The sequence below is a fragment of the Salvelinus sp. IW2-2015 genome, linkage group LG6.2 (genome assembly GCF_002910315.2).
Source record: "Salvelinus sp. IW2-2015 linkage group LG6.2, ASM291031v2, whole genome shotgun sequence".
Classification (NCBI taxonomy): Eukaryota; Metazoa; Chordata; class Actinopteri; order Salmoniformes; family Salmonidae; genus Salvelinus; species Salvelinus sp. IW2-2015.
In genome coordinates, this window is record NC_036846.1 from 2394519 (window position 1) to 2418223 (window position 23705).

The 23705-nt window shown below is 44.8% G+C and overlaps 1 pseudogene; it reads right to left on the reverse strand.

The window, feature by feature from the left end:
• Positions 1-23705, reverse strand: part of LOC111965488 (fibroblast growth factor 13-like) — a 51820-nt pseudogene that overhangs the window by 2147 nt on the left and 25968 nt on the right.

Genomic DNA, 23705 nt, shown 5'->3' on the forward strand with positions numbered 1-23705 from the left:
ACATGTTATCATTCTTCCTCTCTTGCTCGCTTTTTCCTTTTCCCATTAACTCTCTCGCTCTCGCTCTCTTTCCCCTTTCCCTTTTAACTCTCTCGCTCTCTTTTTCCTTTTCCCATTAACATTTTGATTCCAAATCCTCTTCACTTCTTTTCCCTAAGTTGATTTTTGATTTTCCCAGTAACATCTCACTCGCTCTCTTTTACCTTGTTCCCGAGTTAACTCTTTCTCGCTCTCTTCTCTTATTTGCGTAAAATATACAATCGCGCTCATCATACTCAATATCTCATCTCTATCCGACTCTCCAATCTTTTGGTCTCAAGACCTATATGATACTCAAATTACTAATATTATTTATTCGTTTCTCTTGCTCGGACACGCCCTCCTCCTTTCCCCTTTCCCATTAATAGCAATCCTATACACATCATCTGTATGTCAGCATCTCCTCTCTCTCCCTCCCTCCTTTCCATAATTTCTTCATCAGCTCCTCACTGTCTGCTTTATGATTACCCTTTTATGAGCCTCCCTTCTTGTCTCGCCTTTTTAAACACTGGATTTATACATCCTTCTTTTCTAACTGATCTCTTACTCTTTATCCACTTTCTCGACTAACCCCTCTCTCATTCTACTCTCCCCTCCTTCCTTTTATCCTGTTATATCGCACCCACCACTCCTCTCTCACACCTCTTACCCCCCATTCTATATAGTCCGCAGAAATGAAATATATTCTCCAGAACTCCCCGTCCTTCTGCTCATTACCCACTGCCTCTGCTCATTCTCTCTCTTTGTCCCTGTACCCCCCTCTCTCTCTCTCCTCCCTCTCTTCCCTGGTACCCACTGCTCCATGTGCTCTCTCCTATGGGTTGTAACTTCTTCTCTCTTTCCTACGTAGTAACATGCAGCTACCCGCCATTCATCTCAGTCTAGGTCCCTTTTGTTACTACCTTCTTCCCTCTTGAGGTACTCCACTGCCAGTAGCGCCATTCTCTTTTACCATGCTATGCCCGTTTCTTCATTTCCTCTTTTTTCCCTGTACCCCCCCATCTTCTCTTCCTCGGTTCTCTATGCTCCAGTTTTTCACGCTTGTTACCCCTCCCATTTACCTCAGTCTCTACCCTCTCTCTTTCCCTAGTACTTTTCCTGCCTCATACTCTACCTCCTCTCTTCTCCCCTGTGACCCCCTCTCTCTTTTCCCTGTACCCCCCCCTATGGCGGTCCCTCTCTTTTGCCCCGGTCTCTTATTGTCCCGGTTGTACCCTCCCTCCCTCTAGCGTTAGGTTGTATCTCTTCTCTGCTCTCTCTCTATTACCTCTCTCCTCTAGCTGTTTTCTCTCGGCTCTTCCCATCTCTCATCTCTCTCTTGCCCTTTTAACACGGTCTCATACTCGTCTTCTTTTTTCCCCTTTTACTCTCTCTCCTCGCTCTCTCCATGAGTTGCGGGGCGATCATTCTCTGCTATTGCTCCTTAACTGTGTTTGGTATCATTGCCACGCCCTCACTGGGTTTAAGCGGGCTGTTAAATTAACCCAATAAGGTGCTATTTAGCAGTAGCAGAGTGAATCTCCTTTAGTTAATGTGTTAATGACATGGCTACTGCGTCGGTCGGTCGGAGGATAAGAGCAGCCAAGCCAATCCGCAAACGCCGTAGAGGAAAGCATCATCACCCACAGCGCTGTCTGTGTGCGGTGTACCTTTTCTGCCCTTTTGTGAAAAAAGGGGTTGAAAGAGATTCAAAGCCACCCGCAGTGGCATTACTACCCAAAGCCTCCTGCCCTCGATTTAGGGGGTAGCCGGGGAGCAACCTTCCTCTCAGTGTTAGGATCCTTGTTTAACCAGCATTTTAGCTGACTGAACGGGCTACAATATATTTGTGAACATCACAACCAGACGGAGTTGTGGGGTTCATATTCCCTCTACATTCCACTGGGTAAATGATGCAACCACCAAAGAAGCTTGGGAACTTGACGGATAACAAAGACGAAACGACTGAAGGTTGGGTACCAGCTGATCAGAGTGTATTTGTTCGATATTATAATTTGGGCCGTACGCCGCTTTGGTTCCTAACATTTGTGTGCTAAGGTCGCTTCTGGATTTGAAGAGCAGTGAGTTCTGCTTCTAAATTAAACTTCTTTAAATTGTGAATCACCGCTCCGCAGTGCCTTTCTATTGGTAATTGGAGATACGAAACTTGTTGAGTGTTTGGTGTCTAAAATCTCATCCTTTTCATTTCGTGGCTAAAGTCGCCAGTACCAGAGCGACCATGCCTCCTACAGTTTTTATCTTTGTATTCGTCGTCTAGTTCGACAAGGTATAAGGCTTGTTGATACTCTTGTTCCTAGATTGAATGTCGCTAGTGGCCTTTTCGCCACAATTCACGCTACAGAGGGTATGAACAGATTCTCCATCTTTATCCGCGTGCCTATCACAATCATTCCCCCCTCCTTCACACGGTAATGGCGCCACCGTGGCTTGGTGTAGGTGGGTTACTAGATTGGATGAGGTTGTATCTCGTCGTGGTAGGTCAGCCCAGTACCGGCTTTTCTATCTCTTCACGCTAATGAGGCTATTTGTAGTGTCCTCTGTCTAGTGTCCTCAAAAATGTGCCCACCGTATCTGGTGCTTCGTTATATTCAATAACACAAGGCAGCACTTATTGGATCATTCTCCCACAGTAGTTTATCTTCTCTCGGCTAATGGTACAACCTATCGCTCGCCAAATGCTCATTCGTGCCATACTGCACGGGCTCCAATGAAGTTAGGTTATGATAATCCTTCGGCTTTTGGGAGTATGGGTCATGGCCAGTTAGTCTCAAATGGTTGCTCGTACCAGCGACACCGTTGGGTCCTCAGTGTAAGTCAGACATACATCGCCTGACGGCAGGGGGCTGAGTAGAGCTACCATTTGCCCGGGGCTGTAAGGTGGAGAGACGAAGACGTGACTCCGCAGAGAGAGGAGTTTGAGAGATGAAAGACGATCTCTAGAGATGATATTATAGTCAAAGAATAAGAAACGCTTCCGGTGTTTATCTCTTCTAGAGAGTAAATGCTCTTCTCCATTTATTATCTTAAATAATCCTGCTGCCAAAGCTCAGTGCTCAGGCCATAGATAGGAGTCATATTCACCCCAGGTACGCTACCAGTAAAGTAAACTTTTTAATCATCTGCATATGTCATATGGTGCTTGGGGAGAATATGAATGATATTCAAACTATTTGCACCAAGAAGTAAAGTATTAAGCCTAAGAAAACATACTCTCATTTATTATCCTTTATTGCAGTGGTGTATATCCCTCCAACCTCTTAGATTTTACAGCCGGCGGGGTCTTACTTGTCTCGGTTTCTTTAGAAGAACTTAAATCCTCTAGGATGACGTTGCATTGTATCTTCTCAGTTGACGTCTTGGACCGCCAAGTAAGAGCGCCACATACACAATATAATGATGCTGACTAAACGATAATGATCAATTCTAACCACTCCCTTGTTTACCATTGAGTCTGTCTCCTATTTCACTGGCGTGGGAATACTTGGGAACATAGAGCTTTTCTCGAGAATATGGTAAATTAGATATAACTTGTGCCGAGAAAAGTTTGTGTACACACATGTGTTTTTTACAGTGTATCTAAATTACCCAATGCTGGATAACGCATAGACAATACGAAATAAAAATTTGATTTGGGGGATACCACACAACCTCCACCTCTAATATTCATCCATATAGAGCCAAGCCATTTACGCCTAATAGTGGGAGGAGCTAGAATAGAAATTATGTACTAAGTCCTGCTCCTTGCAAAGGGGGTTTACTAATTTGGGAGAGGAAGTGCGGCTGCCTGGCCACATTCGATTGACAGTTTTCTTTCACCGTTGGATAGTCCCTTCATTATCTCCCCTCACTACTTTTTAGTTCATTACCGAGTGGGACACGTGACATACCGAGGTCACACACTAATGTCGCGATAAAAAACCTACAGACTGCTATGAGCTGTGTCTCTGTTCCTCAGAGTATCGATGGCAGTGAATGGTCGAGAAATTTCCACGTATGTAGCGTTCTTACAAACATCAGGATCTTCTTTGAACTTCGCATTAGCGTCCGGTCTCTGTCTGCAAACGTGTTTTCCGGAGAGAAGTACAGAGACGCGATAATGAGAAAGAGACGGTCGCGCAGGGAAGCAACGGGAAAGAGAGCAAGAGAACCCGGCTCATGAGACCATGGCTGAAGGAGGAGGTGATGGCACACTGAATCTAGAAGAAACATAGATTTCGGTTATTAAGAAGCCTTTCCTCGAGTTACTCGCTTTTAGCGTAGCAGAATGATGACATCACCAATCCGGCAACTGAAGAGACATGAAGCGCCCAAAGTGGTGTAAGCTTTCAAGAAAGCGGACAAGAGTAGACATGACCCGGCAACCAACTCAAAGTCGACACTGGCCGTTTTGTCCTTGACCAACAGACTCCCTATAGGGCGGAGAGACATCTTTCAGTAGATCATAAACTGGTGTAGCCAACCCAAACCCTCAACAAGGCACATTGGAGCAACCGGTGGTTGCAGGCTAAATCATATCACTACGCATGAAAATCATACATGCCTTGCACCCAGGTCTGCGGTTCAGCAGATACCGCTGCAAGGTGCGCGCTAAGTCATATCGTTAAACAATGACGTGCTTGTTTACTCACGTCACGCGTCTGGCAATTCCTAGTGACATTAATCGCCCGGTCACTCATCCTAGGGGACCCGTCATCCGGCGATCGTCGAACAGCGGTATTGACGGCACACGCTACGCCCGAAATATACGCCACAGCTGATAAGCACGACAACCGACATTTACAGGCGGTACTTTACTGGCTCGATTAAGTCAGCAACTCTCACTTACCTACCACATATCGCACAAGTCAACACTACCACCTATCACACACTACATATCACTCCAACAACAACTACGACCATTCATCCTACTTCCTCCTTCTGTGCACGTTGATAGATAAAGAAACAGCCTCATAACTTACTGTCTTGTCCTTCCAGCTTGCTCGACATCTCCTCATATATTCCCATAAGATCACTTCACCTCTCTTCATTGTTCACAACAATGTTCACGCCCCTAGAGCTTCTTTCTCCGTCCAGCTTACGCAACACTGTACTCTTTTTCTCTCGCGTTTACATCTCGTGTAGAGGTGATGAATGTTCATAGGGATATAGCTCGTATGTTTACGAGTGCATTTTGTTAAGTAGTTAGTAATGGCACATCATTTAGCGACTATGACAATCTAGCCATGCCCACCATCGCATATGCCAGCTAAGATAAACTTGACTCGAATAAAAAATAAACGTATATATCTCTCACATCATCTATATTTATATCGTCGCGTTACTCAGATACGACAGACGTGTGTCTAAAACAGCATGTGGCTAATTATGATGACCGAATATCAGATTTAATATATAGTGCATCATGAATTTCATTATACGACAACCTATTGTGTTTTTGCGTAGCAAAGGGGACCGGTACCACGTCAGGTGGTGAGACTGTTTAATTGTGAATGAATATGACGGCTCCACTAATATTCTATCGATCTACGCGTGGCTAGTGACATCCGAGACCTTCCAGGTTCACGCGACGAGCCATTCGCCGTCTTGCTGATGGAGTGGAAAACGCAGGTTGTGGAAAATATCTTAATTTAACAAAGTTCATTTTAAATGTACTTAATAAAATAAAAATTTAGTTTACAGCGAGCATTCTGCGTAAGAGCTATTCGAGACCCGTTGGTTTTACACTATGTTTTGGTATCTTAGCCTTATTCTCGAAAATTGATTTAAATTGAAAATTGTTCGTCATCAGTTCTCATCACACAAATACTGTAATGCACAGCAGACGGTAAGCAGGTTATAGAAAATTATCGGAAATGTATTACAATAAAAAAAGCAAAACCTCATCACTAGTAAAGTTATTCAGACCCGTGCTATTGAGACATATTACGGACATATTCAATCTCTCCTTTCCCCAGTCTACCCTGTCCCCACATGATTCAAGACGTCCACCATTGTTTCCTGTACCCAATATATATTTTTATTGAACCTTTATTTGAAACTAGCAAGTCAGTTTAAGAACTGCCTACCCGGCCAAACTCCGGACGATGCGTGGCCAATTGTGCGTCCCTATGGGACTCCCAATCACAGCATATGTGATCAGCCTGAATTTCGAATCGCAGGGACTGTTAGTTGACGCCTCGTCGACTGAGATTGCAGTGCCTTAGACCGTAGCGGCCACTCAGGAGCTGGTAAAGCAAGGTAACTGAACTAAAATGACTATCGCCCCGTAGCACTCACTTCTCATCATGAAGTGCTTTGAGAGACTAGTCCTACCTCGATACCCTAGACCGCACTTCGAATTTATTACCGCCCCAATAGATCCACAGACGATGCTAGCCCTATCCCATCTGACAAGAAGAATACCATATATAAGAATGCTGTTCATTGGACTATATGCTCAGCATTCAACACAACTAGTACCCTCCAAGCTTTCATTAAAGCTTTGAGCCCTGGGTATTGAACCCACCCCTGTGTAAACTGGTCCTGGACTTCCTGACGGGGCCACCCCCAGGTTGGTGAAGGTAGGAAAAAACCACCGTCCACTTCTGTCTGATACCACCAAGGAAGGAGTGCTCAGCCCACTCCTGTACTGCCTGTTCACCCATGGACTGCATGGCAATGCACGGCCTCAATCATCAAGTTTGCAGAACGAGTACAACAAGTTACTAGGCCTGATGAGACAGCCTATAGGGCGAATGAGGCCCGGGAGTGGTGGTGCCAGGAAAAATAACCTCTCGCCCAACGTCAAAAAAAAGGAGATGATCTGCCCAACACATCACCGGGGGCCAACTACCTGCCCTCCAGGACATCTACAGCACCCGATGTCACAGGAAGGCCGGAAAAAAGAGTCATCAGGAACAACAAACCACCCAGCCACTGCCGTTGGCCACCACGGGACTGTTGTCCGTTAGATTCTCTTTTGTTATTTTGTTTCGTGTAGTGTTCATTTATTTTGATAATAAAACATGAGCACTTTCCACTCTGCCTTGGTTCCCGATTCTTTCAGACGAAGAAGGAGGAATCAGCCGTATACAGAACTCAGTGGAGCCCGATTTTCAGATTTATTTTGGATTGAATGATGCTTAATATTGAGTCTGGAAGAGTTAACAGTACCACAGTATTTTCAAAGGCTCTTATGTTCATTATAGTAAATCATTCATAGCTTTATGCCATAGATACAACACACCACGATTCAACATTCACTCTCATTTTACTCCGCGGTATTAATAATATATGGGACAATTAATAACAACATTTGTTGGAGGACGGGCACTCTATTTATATGTAGCTTCTATTTGTTAGCCAATCCTTCACCAGACTATCTAGCAGCAGTGTGTGCGTCCATCCGCGCAAGTGTGTTTGTGTGTGTGGCATGWGTGTGTGTGTTTTACAGAGGTTATGTAATGTCCAGGCAGAGGCTCCACTGTCTCTCATCCGCTAATGAATTGGCTGTTCTGAGGAGCACCGAACACAATCTACAGGGGACTCCTGGGACACTTTAAAAAAGCTATTTGTCAGATTTGGTCCTCTATCTCCCTATCTCTCTCTATCCCTCTCCCTTTCGCGCTCTCTCTCTATCTCTCTCTTTACATATACAGTATATCTCTCTTTCTTCTCCCAATCTCTGTCTCTCTCTCTCTCTCTCTCTCTCTCTCTCTATATATATATATATATATATATATATATTATTTTCTTTATATATCTTTCTCTTTTTATATATACAGTTGAAGTCGGAAGTTTACATACACCTTAGCCAAATACATTTAAACTCAGTTTTTCGCAATTCCTGACATTAAATAATTGTAAWAATTCCCTGTCTTAGGTCAGTTAGGATCACCACTTTATTTTAAGAATGTGAAATGTCAGAATAATAGTAGAGATAATGATTTATTTCAGCTTTTATTTCTTTCATCACATTCCCAGTGGGTCAGAAGTTTACATACACTCAATTAGTATTTGGGAGCATTGCCTTTAAATTGTTTAACTTGGGTCAAACATTTTGGGAAGCCTTCCAAAAGCTTCCCATAATAAGTTGGGTGAATTTTGGCCCATTCCTCCTGACAGAGCTGGTGTAACTGAGTCAGGTTTGTAKGCCTCCTTGCTCGCATACGCTTTTTCAGTTCTGCCCACACATTTTCTATAGGATTGAGGTCAGGGCTTTGTGATGGCCACTCCAATACCTTGACTTTGTTGTCCATAAGCCATTTTGTCACAACTTTGAAGATGCTTGGGTCATTGTCTATTTGGAAGACCCATTTGCGACCAAGCTTTAACTTCCTGACTGATGGCTTGAGAATTTGCTTCAATATATCCACATAATTTTCCTGCCTCATGATGCCATCTATTTTGTGAAGTGCACCAGGCCGTCTTGCAGCAAAGCACCCCCACAACATGATGCTGCCACCCCTGTGCTTCACGGTTGGATGGTGTTCTTTGGGTTACAACCCTCACCCTTTTTCCTCCAAACATAACGATGGTCATTATGGCCAAACAGTTCTATTTTTGTTTCATCAGACCAGAGGACATTTCTCCAAAAAGTACGATCTTTGTCCCCATGTGCAGTTGCAAACCGTAGTCTGGCTTTTTATATGTGGTTTTGGAGCAATGGCTTCTTCATTGCTGAGCAGCCTTTCAGGTTATGTCGGTATAAGACTCGTTTTACTGTGGATATAGATACTTTTGTACCTGTTTCCTCCAGCATCTTCACAAGGTCCTTTGCTGTTGTTCTGGATTGATTTGCACTTTTCGCACCAAAGTACGTCATCCTAGGGACAGAACGCTCCTTCCTGAGCGGTATGACGGCTGCATGGTCCCATGGTGTTTATACTTGCGTACTATTGTTTGTACAGATGAACGTGGTACATTCAGGCATTTGGAAATTGCTCCCAAGGATGAACTAGACTTGTCGAGGTCTACAATTTTTTTCTGAGGTCTTTGCTGATTTCTTTTCACTGAGTTTGAAGGTAGGCCTTSAAATACATCCACAGGTACACCTCCAATTGACTCRAATGGTGTCAATTAGCCTATTAGAAGCTTCTAAAGCAATCACATCATTTTCTGGAATTTTCCAAGCTGTTTAAAGGCACAGTCAACTTAGTTTATGTAAACTTCTGACCCACTAGAATTGTGGTAAAGTGAATTATAAGTGAAATAATCTGTCTGTAAACAATTGTTGGAAGAATTACTTGTGTCATGCACAAAGTAGATGTCCTAACCGACTTGCCAAAACTATAGTTTGTTAACAWGAAATTTGTGGAGTGGTTGAAAAACGAGTTTTAATGACTCCAACCGAAGTGTATGTAAACTTCCGGCTTCAACGGTGTATATATCTCTTTTCCCTTTACTTCTTTCTGACACTCACACTCACCCTCTCTCTCTTTATCGCTCTCTGTTTCTCTCAAGCACTTCATTTTGTTTCTCTAGTCTACATTGTGCCATATCTCATGCTCTCTTCTACTCTCACCTTTCCATATTTTGTCGTCTCTGATTTAGTCATTATCTACGTTCTAAAGCACAAAGCTGTTTTTTTTCTCATGCAACTCTCCCCAGGACACTCTGATGTGGCTGTGTGTATGTGTTTGCTTTTGTCTCGATTATAGTTGTATAGATTATTCATTAATTACAGCTGGGAGGGGAGGGGCTGGGTGCGTGAACAGGGAAGGGGAATGATCTTTTGAGACAACTGTTGCTGCCATACTACTGCACTGTACTGTTCTTCCTGGTCTCTCTGTTGCCTACTAATTACCTTACAACTGCTTCCTGACTTATTGGCTTCCCAGGAAACAATCTATGCATTCCAGCATGCAGTGGAAGAAATACCAATAAGCTAAACCTGGGGTATTTTAATCTGAGCTTGGAGGTTCGAAGCTGTGCCGGTTAGCACCCTTCCATGAACTAATTTAGACCTGGGAAAACAGGYAAGTGGACTCTGGTCAATCAATGACAATGATAAATCAAGTAATCACCAGGGAGAAAGGAAAACCAGAAAAAAAAGACACTGGGTTAACCTACAGTATAATAGCAGTCATATGGTAACTTGGCAAGCACTTTAGAAAGGAGAAGAGAATTGGCATGTTTTTTCAGATTGGGTAAGTATTACTCAGAAGGCAGTATTACTCAGAGTTTCATCACAGTGGATGTCAGTCACAAGATAGATGACATGTGTCCCCTGTGTCCCCGGGCATGGACACAGATCTGTTGTGTGATCATGACAAACTACAGAATGTGTCACTGTCAGTCACTCAGTCATCAATAATGCCTTCAGACTTTCCAACCACAATACTACTCAAAAGATCTTCACTAGATTGAATGCACATTGTGTCTTTGTCTAGCTATGCATTCACTCTGSGCTGGAGTCTCTACACATGTACAGTGCACTCCACTTACTGTATACAAATCACAGACCTCTTATAGTGATCGAAAACTATTTTTTAAAGAAGCAATTGGTGAAAGCTTCTCTTTGATTCACCAACTCTCTCTCTCTCTCTCTCTCCTCTGAACCAATGGCCCCAATGCAGTGCAAGTGGCCCCTACCGTACCCAATCTCCCATCCAGTATCACAGCAACCCAGACGCAGTGAGCCTGTCCCAGGCATGGAGAATCAGCCCTGCTACCTGGCTCTTAGCCAAACTCAGTGTAGATAAGTATTCTCATCTCATATCCTCCCTCGTCTCTGTCATTCCTAGAGACTGGCCGGGCCCAGACCATGGTGACAGGAACACTGCTGATGTCACACCACGCCGGTGACATGGCACCTCCCTGGGAACTTCCTGTCAGCTCAGCCCCAGCTCACAGCTAAGCCGCCATGACACAGGAGGAGACCGCAATCCATTTGTCTAAATGTTAGGAGCACCAGAAGGGCTTAGAGAACAGACTAGGATCAATGAGGTGAGGAACGTCTACAGTAGCATCCCTGTCTACGATGTCAGTTAGGGCAGAGGCCACGTCTGCTGCAGTCAGCTCTGCCTTTGACCACTGACTATAGCCAGCCTCTGTTAGGAGTACAGTCCTCAACCATCCTCCCAGAAAATGGTGGTTTTCCAGTTATATAACTGTTCTGCTAGCGCGCGACCACAGCTAATGATTCGGTTTGAAGGTCAGATTCATTAAACCAATTGAACCCTTGTACCCAAATGCAAATCTGCTTTCGGAGAGAAGGATCGGATTAAACTCGTTTTAGTTCTATCTGGTGAAAGGTAATTAATTATAATTATGTTAATAACATAAACAATGCAGGGGAGGTGACRAATGAGGAACGATGTTGAAATTGTTTATTTTCCCAAAACACTAAACTGGGTTGAAGGTTTGCAGGCAACAAATGTAAAACCCTGGACAACAACATCCTGAAAACAAGAGTCAGCAGCCTAAAGAGCCATTAATGTCTTTCTCCTGCATGCTTTTCCCCCCTGTTCTTTGGCCATGCGCAACCTGCCTCTCTCTGACCGCCAAGCCCAGGCACTTGTCTTGCCATGTGGAGGCTGAGAGCAGTTAGTTAAAAGGCAGCACGTTTTTCTCTCTCCCTCACTGCTCTTCAACTCTTTCCCACRAGTCCCCCCACCCCCATTACTCACTTCCCCAATGTATCTTCCCGATATCCTGCTCCTCCTCCCTCCCTCGTCTCCCTCTCTCTGTGATCACCATGGCGAGCAAACAGTGTAGCTCGCATGGAGAGGCAAGGCACAGATAGGCAGTTTTAATCCCTGTGCCGTGCCAGCGTGGTGGGAAAACTATGAGCTGCTACTATGAGCTGCAGAAGTCTTGTTCTACCCCCATTAATGAGCTTTTGTGGATTTGGCTCGCTGCGGCGCTCTGGAGTGAAGTGAAAGTCAATGGATGACAGACATGTACAGATGGACWCATTGAGAGCCAAGATGGAAGGGATCGCACGCCAGCCTTGCCTATTTTACTGGAGCGGGCCTATGGAGTACAGAGACATTCAGATACAGATAGGCACAGACACTTTTAGAGCCAAGATGGGATTGCCAGCCGGCCCTGTTCCATTCTAAGGAAGACAGAAGAAACTGACACAAGGAGGAGCCAAGATGGAGGGAAACCCTAGTCCTATTGTATTGGAGTATCTCTACGATCGACAGAGGCAGCCAGATCCACTTGACTGGGCTCCTCCGGCTCCAGTATTTTCTCCCTCTGTCAATAGTAATGGCTAGTGTTCAGTGAAACCCACGGTGCGGTGAAAAAAGGCCCACACCACTTTAATCCCGACTCTCTAGAGGTAGACAGAGTGARACACATCTCAGCAAATTGGAGCGAGGGAACATCACATCATATCTGCATGGAAATGATCTCAGTCATGTGCCCTCCTCTCCTCCCCCACACCTGGCTGTCTATGAGTGGAGTGGTTTGGGTAAATGTACTTTAAATGATCCCATTAAAATACATGCCTTTCCTTGAAGCACGGGACAATGTAGAGAGCGACAGCAGTGAGCTGATGAGTCCCCTTGTTGAAATGCTGCAAAGCTGGAAGGCTTCACACACATCAAGGGGCTGGGAGCTGAGAGATGTGCTTTTAGTGTAGGCAGCAATTATTACAGAGTCCTGTACTGTGCAGACAGTAACAACATCATTGTGTAACGGACTACAGTATTAAATCCCTGTATGTGAACAACGAGATTAAAGATGAAAGAGATAGATATTCTGGGCAGTGTGTCGTGCAGCCACAGTGGAGACAATCATAGAGACATTACCAAGCTGTGATAAAAGAAAAACACACTGCGTACCCCTCTCACCTCCTATCTGGGTAGCTATGGGGGTTTATGTTGTGTATTGCAGTCAGTCAGTCAGCAACTCACGTTGCTGGGATCTTTATGGTACATATCTCATTTGCTTTTATTGCGCCTGCAAGATGGGGAAACCCCACAGTCTCACCCCTCTCTGCCCAGTCACCATCCCCATTCCCGCCCCACTGTACCTCCCCCAAAGGGTATTCCCTGTCTCAGCGGTGACTGTGTGTGTGTGAGTGTGTGTGTGTGTGTCTGTGTGTGTGTGTGTGTGTGTGTAAAAGTGAAAGTGATTGATAGAGAAAGAGGAAGGGAGGTGGTGGGGTAATGATGTATGTGTGGGTGTATCAGATTTGCCAAATGCAGGGCGAGGGAGAGCTTTGTATGCATCTCTGTGTGTGGAGTAAAGGTGGTCTAGAGTTTTTTTCTCTCTGGTTGCACATGTGACATGCTGGTAGAAATGTGGTAAAACTTATTTAAGTTTCCCTGCATTAAAAGTCCCTGCCACTAGGAGTGTCACTTCTGGGTGAGCATTGTCTTGTTTGCTTATGGCCTTGTAGAGTTGGTTSAGTGTGGTCTTAGTTCCAGCATCGGTCTGTGGTGGTAAATAGACAGCTACGAATAATATAGATGAGAACTCTCTTGGTAGATAGTGTGGTCTACAGCTTATCATAAAGTACTCGACCTCAGGCGAGCAATACCTCGAGACTTCTTTAATATTAGACATTGCGCACCAGCTGTTATTGACAAAAAGACACACACCCCCACCCCTCGTCTTACCAGAGGTAGCGTCTCTGTTCTGCCGGTGCATGGAAAATCCCACCAGCTCTATATTGTCCGTTTCTTCGTTCAGCCACGTCTCGGTGAAACATAAGATGTTACAGTTTTTAATGTCCCGTTGGTAGGATAATCTTAATAGTAGGTCATTCATTTTATTTTCTAACGATTGAACATTAGCAAGGAGAATGGAAGACATTGGGAGTTTACTCGCTCGCCNTGTGTGTGTGTGTGTGTGTGTGTGTGTGTGTGTGTGTGTGTGTGTGTGTGTGTGTGTGTGTGTGTGTGTGTGTGTGTGAGAGAGATCAATGGGTGGCTACGGTGTGTTTATGTGGGTGTGTGTCTGAGCAGAGCGAAGTGTGTGTGTGTTTGTGTGATAATTCTGCCCCTTAGGTCCTGCTCAATCTCTTTTCCATCCCTCTTGGCTCATATCTTTTTCTCTACTTCAATCCTTGTCACTGTCCATCTTTCTATGAGCCTCTCTCTCTCTTTCCCCATACACTGCCCAACACATATTTCACTCTCCCTCCCGATTCTCCTATCTTTCCCTCTGTCCCCATTTCTCTTTCTCTCTCTCTCCAGCTCATCATTTGTTCAGGCACTATGTCAGGCTCTTTAATCGTATCCATCCCTCTCTCCCCTGCACGCACCGTTTCCCCATCCCTCCACTTTCAAGGGGGCTGACATATCTCATTCTTTTAAGAGGTGTCTTCTATGCTCAGTGACTCAGCGGCTGTCTATATAACCCTCTCTCCACATACATGCATACAGCGCACATGCACAGTCTTTCACAGTGTCTTTCACCATAAACCCTGCCTCTGCTTACAGACATACACACGTAAACACATGTCCTCTCCTCTCCCAGGCATCACAAGCATTTCTCTAGAGGCTGGAGGGAGGGGGTCAGATTTACAGCTGTGGAGGGATACCCCAGTCCAGGTTAGCGATAGCGCCTTAGCGCTTTACGACCCGATAGCTTCAGCAAAGGGGGAGACGTTTACAGGCTGACGCCAGCACTGAGTGTGACTTACTGCAAGAGGTTTCCCCAGCCCATCTGTAATATCACTACACACACAGTGACATAGGCATAAATCACTACAGATGTAGGATCTTAATTTGAGACAGTTTGCTACGACAGGACAATAATCTTGCAGCAACAGGAAATGTGAATTATTATGTGGATTATAATTAATTTACATTTTTGTAGGGGTACATTTTTGATACATTTTTCGGAAGGGAAAATCAAGTCTGAAATGTCAAAGTGGAAATTACAAACTTCTGAAGCATTTTTAAACCTCAAATGCACTACAAGTTTTTAAGTTTCTGCATTGCAGGAAAGGTCTCCTTAAACAGGGTGATCAAATTAAGATCCTACATCTGTAGAACTAGCACTACAATACCACAGCCCACGAGTCTCATAGAGGGTAATGCATATTCAATGCCTTGCTGTATCTGTACCATGAAAGAAAACACAATAAATGACCATTTACTCTGAAATTGTAATCAAATGAATGCATTGGTAGAAGTTAAAACCCAATACTGTTGCATGCCGCAAACTGGCAGAATGAGAAATACTACCATAGTGGATCTGATCTCTCCTGTAAGAATATTGGCGCCATTCTTCACAAACGAGCACAAATCGATGGTGCCATTCTCGTGTGTGAACCCAGTGCCCATATCCTACTATATCTGAAATGACACCAATTATGCCAATAGAATCAAGGCTGGTGTCTTTAGAGCAGTGTAAAAGCCTGGGAGACTCACAAAGCTAATGGTGTCACCGCCACTCACTATCCACTCTCCCAAACAAATCCATCTAAATGCCTTCCCTTTCAATGGCCCCAGTCTTTTAGTGGCAGCGGAATAAAAAGCACCTTTCTCTCTATCTCCAGATAAAAAGCACATTTACAATGTCCATTGGTTTAGAAAAGATTTGGAGGATCTAAGCTGGTGGAAAAGACCATTGCAAATACAAACACACACACACACACACACATACACACACTCGTACAGGCACACACCCACTGTGGCTGGTTAATGACTCAGCTCAGTGGAGAGGATCCCTGTGATAGGGAAGGCTATTTTGCAGAGGTAGTGTGCTTATGGGTGGAAAAATAGGGGTGGGAGCCAACTGCAGATCTCATGGCTGCTTACCACCATGCAAACATTAACATGCTCAAACATACAAACACAGGCCATACCCACGCGGACAGAAGAAGAGTATTAACAGTATTACATCTTCATTCTTTCATTTTTGTCAGTATAACCTAATTATTTTCAGAAACTCTCCGTCTATTACGTAAGAGTTGAACAATTCTAACATCGGCTAATTCTGAAACCAAAACTCCAACGATTCCATTCCTTTCATACGTCTTAGAGTCTCCATATCCACTCGTTTCCCCATCTACTACATGTAGGGATCTTCTTGCCAACTTCCCTTTTGAAGGAGGGAGTACCTCCCTGGCCCTTCAGACAAGACTGGAGCCCCAGTAACACACAGGAAAATGAATGACCAAACTTCAAGGCACCTCTGGAAAAACACCACAGAAACTATTTATACTAGTTAGCTCGTCCTTTTAAAGAGGACAGTGATCTCCAAATGAACACTCCAATGATCACCATGTATCACAGGGACACACTATTAAGGAATCAGGGAAATCTACAGTAATACACTCTGAGTGTACAAAACTGCTCTTTCCATGACATAGACTGAACAGGTGAATCCAGGTGAAAGCTATGATCCCTTATTAAATCCACTTCAATCAGTGTAGATGAAGGGGAGGAGACAGGTTAAAGGATTGTTAAGCCTTGAGACAACTGAGACATGGATTGTGTATGTGTGCCATTCACAGTGTGAATGGGCAAGACAAAAGATTTAAGTGCCTTTGAACGGGGTACGGTAGTAGGTGCMAGGCTCACCGATTTGAGTGTGTCAAGAACTGCAACGCTGTAGGTCAACTTGACATAACTGTGGGAAGCATTGCAGTAAACAGAGGCCAGCATCCTTGTGGAATGCTTTCAATATCTTGTAGAGTCCATGCCCTGATAAATTGAGGCTGTTCTGGGGCCTCCCGAGTGGCGCAGTGGTCTAAGTCACTGCATCGCAGTGCWAGCTGTGCCACTAGAGATCCTGGTTTGAGTCCAGGCTCTGTCGCAGCGGCAGCGACCGGGAGACCCATGGGGCATCGCACAATTGGCCCAGCGTCGTCCGGGTTAGGGGAGGGTTTGGCCAGCCGGCCGGGATGTCCTTGTCCCATCACGCTCTAGCGACTCCTGTGGTGGACCGGGTGCACGCTGATGCACGCTGACAAGGTTGCCAACGCTGTTGGTCATTGGTGCGGCTGTCTTCCGGGTTAAGCGGGCAATGTGTCAAGAAGCAGTGCGGCTTGGCTGGGTYGTGTTTCAGAGGACGCATGGCTCTCAATCTTCGCCTCTCCCGAGTCCGTACGGGAGTTGCAGCGATGGGTCAAGACTATAACTACCAATTGGATACCACGAAATTGGGGGGGGGGAAACAATGTTGAGGCTGTTCTGAGGGCAAAAGAAGGTGCAACTCAATATTAGGAAGGTGTTCCTAATATTTTGTACAATCAGGGTAACTAATTGTCAATAGCCTACCTGATTATAAAACATACCATACAGAATGTCTACAGMCACTGCAAAATCATTCACCACATCTTAGTGACAATGGTGTGTATGGAGATATTTTCYCTTCGACGACATGAAAAGCCTGTTTTATGATATCTGTATTTTTCAGCAAAGGGGAGAAGACAGTTGTGACAAACTGTGAGGAGCTGAATAGTACATATGAGGCAGGATGAAATAGAACTAGAAAGGGGCAGAGAGGAGAGTAGAGAGGACGGAGGAAAATACATGTTTAATTRATTCCCTCTCTTCCCACACTGTGCCTCTGCTGGATGAATACATTTCACTGGTGCATTCTGGCTCACCCACACATGTACTAAACACTCTTCCTCTCACTCCTTCCTCTCAYGCATTCGCTCTCTCACGTGGACAGAACATGGATAAGCAGATGACAAAAGCAAACACACACGACCCCAGTAGATGATTATGTAAAAGGTGATATACCAAAATATCATAATGAGTATGCGATGTGAACATGCAATGATATGTACATGTATTAGACATATCGAGAGCTTGGGACTATAAGGTTTCTAYCAGCAAAAAGATGCTTCTGAGGTAATTGGMTTTAAAGTTCCGAACCCTCATTGGTTTGAATAGTCTCAGCAATTTTGATATTGTATTCTTTTGAACTTAACATTAATTGAAGTATTTTGAGTTTTATATTTAAGTGATAATGCCCGAGAAGCCGGTGTTTAGAGGATATATTGGCACAGGTGTTGACAATATATCCTCCAAACACCGGCTTCGAGGGCATTATAACTTTTATACAACGGGTTACAAACATATTCAAATACATTTCTTTATGAAAATATGTCTATTTTGATGAATTTCTTCATATTGTTTCATCCTTCCGCAAGATATAGTCCYGACACAAATCTAGGGTTGCTACCTAAGCCGGCTGGTCGTTCGTTCTATCGGTTCGGTTGCCAGAGACGCGACYCAGTCGTTCAGTCTTTTTGTTCTGTATCTATGGACGCGATCCAGTYGTTCGTTCTAAATGTTCCATTGCCATACTGGCTGGCAACGTTCTTATCCCTTGCTTGCTACAGTAGSTAGCCAACTACGGCTAATTTACAGTCACATCAAAAACTGCAGCCAGAATAACAGCAAAGTAGGTGCATTTGCATTTGTTTAAGTTGTTTCTAGTGACATTTATTTGGATACATCCATAACAATAAGCTAATGAGGCGTGATTTTGCCTGTCATAGAAAATGTACTCACTCGTCACAACACTGTTGTTCAGAGGAGCTAGCCAACAACACAGTTAACACAATCACTTCAAACTGAAGCTGGAAAGACTGCAAACTAGCTGCACTTTGTTTTGTTTGTTTGTAGACCCACCTTTTGCAGCAATTACAGCTGCAAGTCTCTTGGGGTATGTCTCTATAAGCTTGGCACTTCTAGCCACTAGGATTTTTGCCCATTCTTCAAGGCAAAACTGCTCCAGCTCCTTCAAATCGGATGTGTTCCGCTGGTGTACAGCAATCTTTAAGTCATACCAGAGATTCTCAATTRGATTGATGTCTGGGCTTTGACTAAGCCATTCCAAGACATTTAAATATTTCCCCTTAAACCACTCGAGTGTTGCTTTAGCAGTACGCTTAGAGTCATTGTCCTGCTGGATGGTGAACCTCTGTCCCAGTCTCAAATCTCTGGAAGACTGAAACAGGTTTCCCTCAAGAATTTCCCTGTATTTAGCGGCATACATCATTCCTTCAATTCTGACCAGTTTCCCAGTCCCTGCCGATGAAAAACATCGCCACAGCATGATGCTGCCACCACCATGCTTCACTGTGGGGATGATATTCTCGGGGTGATGAGAGGTGTTGGGTTTGCACCAGACATAGTGTTTTCCTTGATGGCCAAAAAGCTAAATTTTAGTTTCATCTGACCAGAGTACCTTCTTCCATATGTTTGGGGAGTCTCCCAAATGCCTTTTGGCGAGCACCAACTGTGTTTGCTTATTTTTTTCTTTAAGCAATGACTTTTTTCTGGCCACTCTTCCATWAAGTCCAGGTCTGTGGAGTGTACTGCTTAAAGTGGTCCTTTCGACAGATACTCCAATCTCCGCTTTGCAGCTCCTTCAGGGTTATCTTTGGTCTCTTTGTTGCCTCTTTGATTAATGCCCTCCTTGCCTGGTCCGTGAGTTTTGGTGGGCGGCCCTCTCTTGGCAGGYTTGTTGTGGTGCCATATTCTTTCCATTTTATAATAATGGATTTAATGGTGCTTCGTGGGATGTTCAAAGATTCAGATATTTTTTTATAACCAAACCCTGATCTGTACTTCTCCACAACTTTGTCCCTGACCTGTTTGGAGAGCTCCTTAGTCTTCATGGTGCCGCTTGCTTGGTGGTGTCGCTTGCTTAGTGGTGTTGCAGACTCTGGGGCCTTTCAGAACAGGTGTAATATATACGAGATCATGTGACACTTAGATTGCCCACAGGTGGACTTTATTTAACTAATTATGTGACTTCTGAAGGTAATTGGTTGCACCAGATCTTATTTAGGGGCTTCATAGCAAAGGGGTGAATACATATGCACAACCACTTTTCCACTTTTTTTTTGTTGTTGAATATTTTGAAACAAGTAATTTTTTTCATTTCACTTGACCGATATGGACTATTTTGTGTATGTCCATTACATGAAATCCAAATAAAAAATCAATTTAAACTACAGGTTGTAATGCAACAAAATTTTTAAAAGCCAAGGGGGATGAATACTTTTGCAGGCACTGTAAAATGGGCTGATGAGACATTAAATTGCTCAGTAGATGAACAGAGTAAATAGGTATTTTAACATCATAGAGTTAGTCGGTAGTAACTTGTGGAATAGACACCGGCTGAATGCAGTTATTTATTTTATTTAATTTTTTCTCTCCTTTTTCTCCCAATTTTGTGGTATCCAATGTTAGTAGTTACTGTCTTGTCTCATCGCTACAACTCCTGTACGGGCTCGGGAAGATGAAGGTCGAAAGCCATGCGTTCCCCGAAACACAACCCAACAAGCCGCACTGCTTCTTAACACAGCGCGCATCCAACCCGGAAGCCAGCCGCACCAATGTGTCGAAGGAAACACCGTACACCTAGCGACCTGGTCAGCGCGCACTGCACCCGGCCCGCCACAGGAGTCGCTAGTGCGCGATGAGACAAGGATATCCCTACCGGYCAAACCCTCCCTAACCCGGRCGACGCTAGGCCAATTGTGCGTCGCCCCATGGACCTCCCGGTCGCGGCCGGCTGCGACAGAGCCTGGGCTCGAACCGAGTCTCTTGGTTACTACATGMTTCCATATGAGTTTTTTCATAGTTTTGATGTCTTCACTATTATTCTACAATGTAGAAAATAGTAAAAAATAATGAGTAGGTGAATGAGTTGGTGTGTCCAAACTTTTGACTRGTACTTTATGTAATAAAAAAATGCATAGAAGGTATTCAAACACACGTTCACAAACCCACTCTTTCACACTTTCAGAACAGCTAGAGCTCTGCYACCTGACCAGAGCCCAACGGGCCCCGACATTATACATTGGGTAAGGGCCGGGTTAGGGCTGAGTTATCATCAATAACTAGGGTACGGGCAGGGCATCACTAAATTGATCACTAACATTTKGAAGCTGACCCATGTGCATGTGCTCTGCTGCGCAGTACAGTCATATCTGACTGAGATCATAACATGGTGTCAGAAGTGTTTCAACCTCRTCAGATTTAAGACAGGAGAGATGATTTCACAGAACATAACAATGTTCCTTGTCGGAGTTTAGAGTAACGAAAAGTAGCTAACAGGTAACAGCTCTCTCATCTCTCTTCGTTGAGCAGGGCAGCCCAAGCRGAACCGTTGCTATGGATACTCACCGACTCAGAGCCGCCATGAGCAGAGTGCATGCAGAGCGAGCTGCACGCGGGGAGAGAGTGGCAGACTGAGAGGAGCAGCTAATGGATTTACTAACGGAGGAAGTTATTTCTGATTTCGAGGCCGGGCCTTAAATTTGGCAGAAGGAATCAGGCCTGGATAGGGTAGGGTCTGAACGTCGTTGGCATGGGTAGGGCTCGGGCTTAAAATTCACGCCTGTGCAGGGCTCTACACAAAGGTACTCAGATGAAGCAACACCACAGTAGCAGCCATCAGTCYTCCTGGCTAGCCTACGTCCACCATTGATTGGGAATCTCCCTGAAACGCTGGCCAGCCATTGGCTAAACCCCTCAACCCCCCCCCTTCTGTAAAGGGTGGTGCTCCTAGGCAACAGTTTACCATAACAGCACTGAGCACTCAGCCACACGAGGTTATCAGACACCCTGCTGAACACAGATTAAATACAATCCACTCGCTAATTCAGCTCAAATGGAAAACCTTGCCTCCTCCCTCCACATCCACAGCCACTATCATCGAATTTACAAGGCTAAAAGCTATGTTGCTGCCGGARGGTTGCGCAATCTCAGTCCGTAGGTGGCTGTATAAGTGTGTATGCAAAATTCAAGGCTATAATCACCAGTAGTGTGCTAAATAAAGGTTTAGCACACTAGGCAATGTGTTGCCATCATGGCAAGTAATGACTGCTTTTAACATTACTACAGGTTGGGATCAAAGATAAACACACATATGAATACGACCTTAACAAATCATCAGAGAAATTAGAGCAATTGAACATGACCTTGAAGTTTTTTGTTTTTCTTACTGTTTTATGTGGTAATGAGTGAGAGGAGCAGAGAGAGCGGAGGAGCAGGGGAGCAGAGGGAGAAAAGGAGCAGAGGGAGCAGAGGAGGAGAGGGAGCAGAGGACAAGGAGCAGGAGAGAGAGGGAGCAGAGGAACAGAGGAGAGAGGGAGGCAGGGGAGCAGAGGAGGAGAGGGAGCAGAGGGCAGAAGAAGGAGCAGAGGAGAGAGGGAGCAGATGGACAGGCAGAGGAGAGGAGGAAGGGAGGAGAGGAGGAGAGGGAGCAGAGAGGAGAGGGAGGAGAGGAGGAGGGAGAGGCAGGAGAGGGAGGAGGAGGAGAGAGGGAGGAGAGGAGGAGATGGAGGCAGAGGAGAGGAGGAGGGAGGAGAGGAGGAGAGGGAGGAGAGGAGGAGAGGGAGGAGGAGGAGAGGAGGAGAAAGAAGGGGGAGGGCAGAGGAGGAGAAGGAGGAGAGGAGGAGAGAGGGGAGGGAGAGGAGAGGGAGGAGAGGAGGAGAGGAGAGAGGGTGCAAGGAGGAGACGGAAGAGGAGGAGGAGCAGAGGGCCTCTTTAGCTTTAGCCCTCCAACAATAGTAAACACCACACAACAACACATTCACAATCAGGAGCGGTTTAGCTTATTCTATGATTCCCCACCACAGGTGAGATAAATATCACACACATACACAAAACACACACACACACAGCCTGTGGAGTCCAGGCAAGATCCATCTTTATTAAATGAAATGATATAAAAGCAGCAGCTCAGTCGGCATATGTTTTCATTACAGTGGAAGGAGGGGAGGTGGGGGTGGGGAGTTTTATTTGTATCATTTCTCCGTTTTTCGCTCAGGCGCACTCAGCTTTATCAATCCCAGTGGATATCTTTCTACTTTCTGTGATAATGTTAATTGGTGATGTGATTAGTAATTACACTCAGGCTTTAAGGTTCCTTCTACTGTAACTATGGCCCATGACTATCATTCAGATCAGGCTTAGTGAGACAAGAGCACGACTACAGTCAGATCAGGCTTGGTGAGACAAGAGCCATGACTACAGTCAGATCAGGCTTGGTGAACAAGAGCATGACTACAGTCAGATCAGGCTTGGTGAGACAGGAGCGATGTACTACAGTCAGATCATGCTTAGTGAGACAAGAGCCATGACTACAGTCAGATCAGGCTTAGTGAGACAAGAGCCAGACTACAGTCAGATCAGGCTTGGTGAGACAAGAGCGATGACTACAGTCAGATCAGGCTTGTGAGACAAGAGCCATGACTACAGTCAGATCAGGTTTGGTGAAGACAAGAGCGATGACTAAGTCAGTTCAGGCTTAGTGAGACAAGAGCCATGACTACAGTCAGATCAGGCTTATGAGATTTTTGGTGGACAATGCAGCTTTTAAAGCAATGTCCGACATTCACAAGACCATTTTCACGTAAATACTGCATATGTCACGCCGAATTCGGACATTAACTTTAAAATGGTGAATTCTTGTCACAGCGCAAATCAGATTGAACCCAGCCAATCACGATTGAACCCATGCAAGAGGTGTTTATGGCCAAGAAGCCCTGCGACTTTGAGAACGGATTCTAAAGTTGTAGTTGATCAAATTGTGAATCCACAATTTGGACGAGTTTTCATGTTTGTACAAAACATTAAGGACACCTTCTAATATTGAGTTGCACCCCCTTTGCCCTAGAACAGCCTCAATTTGTCGGGCATGCTCTCTACAAGTGTCGAAAGCGTTCACCAGGGATGCTGGTCCATGTGACTCAATGCTTCCCACAGTTGTTTCAAGTCGACTGAGTTTTTGGGTGTTGGACC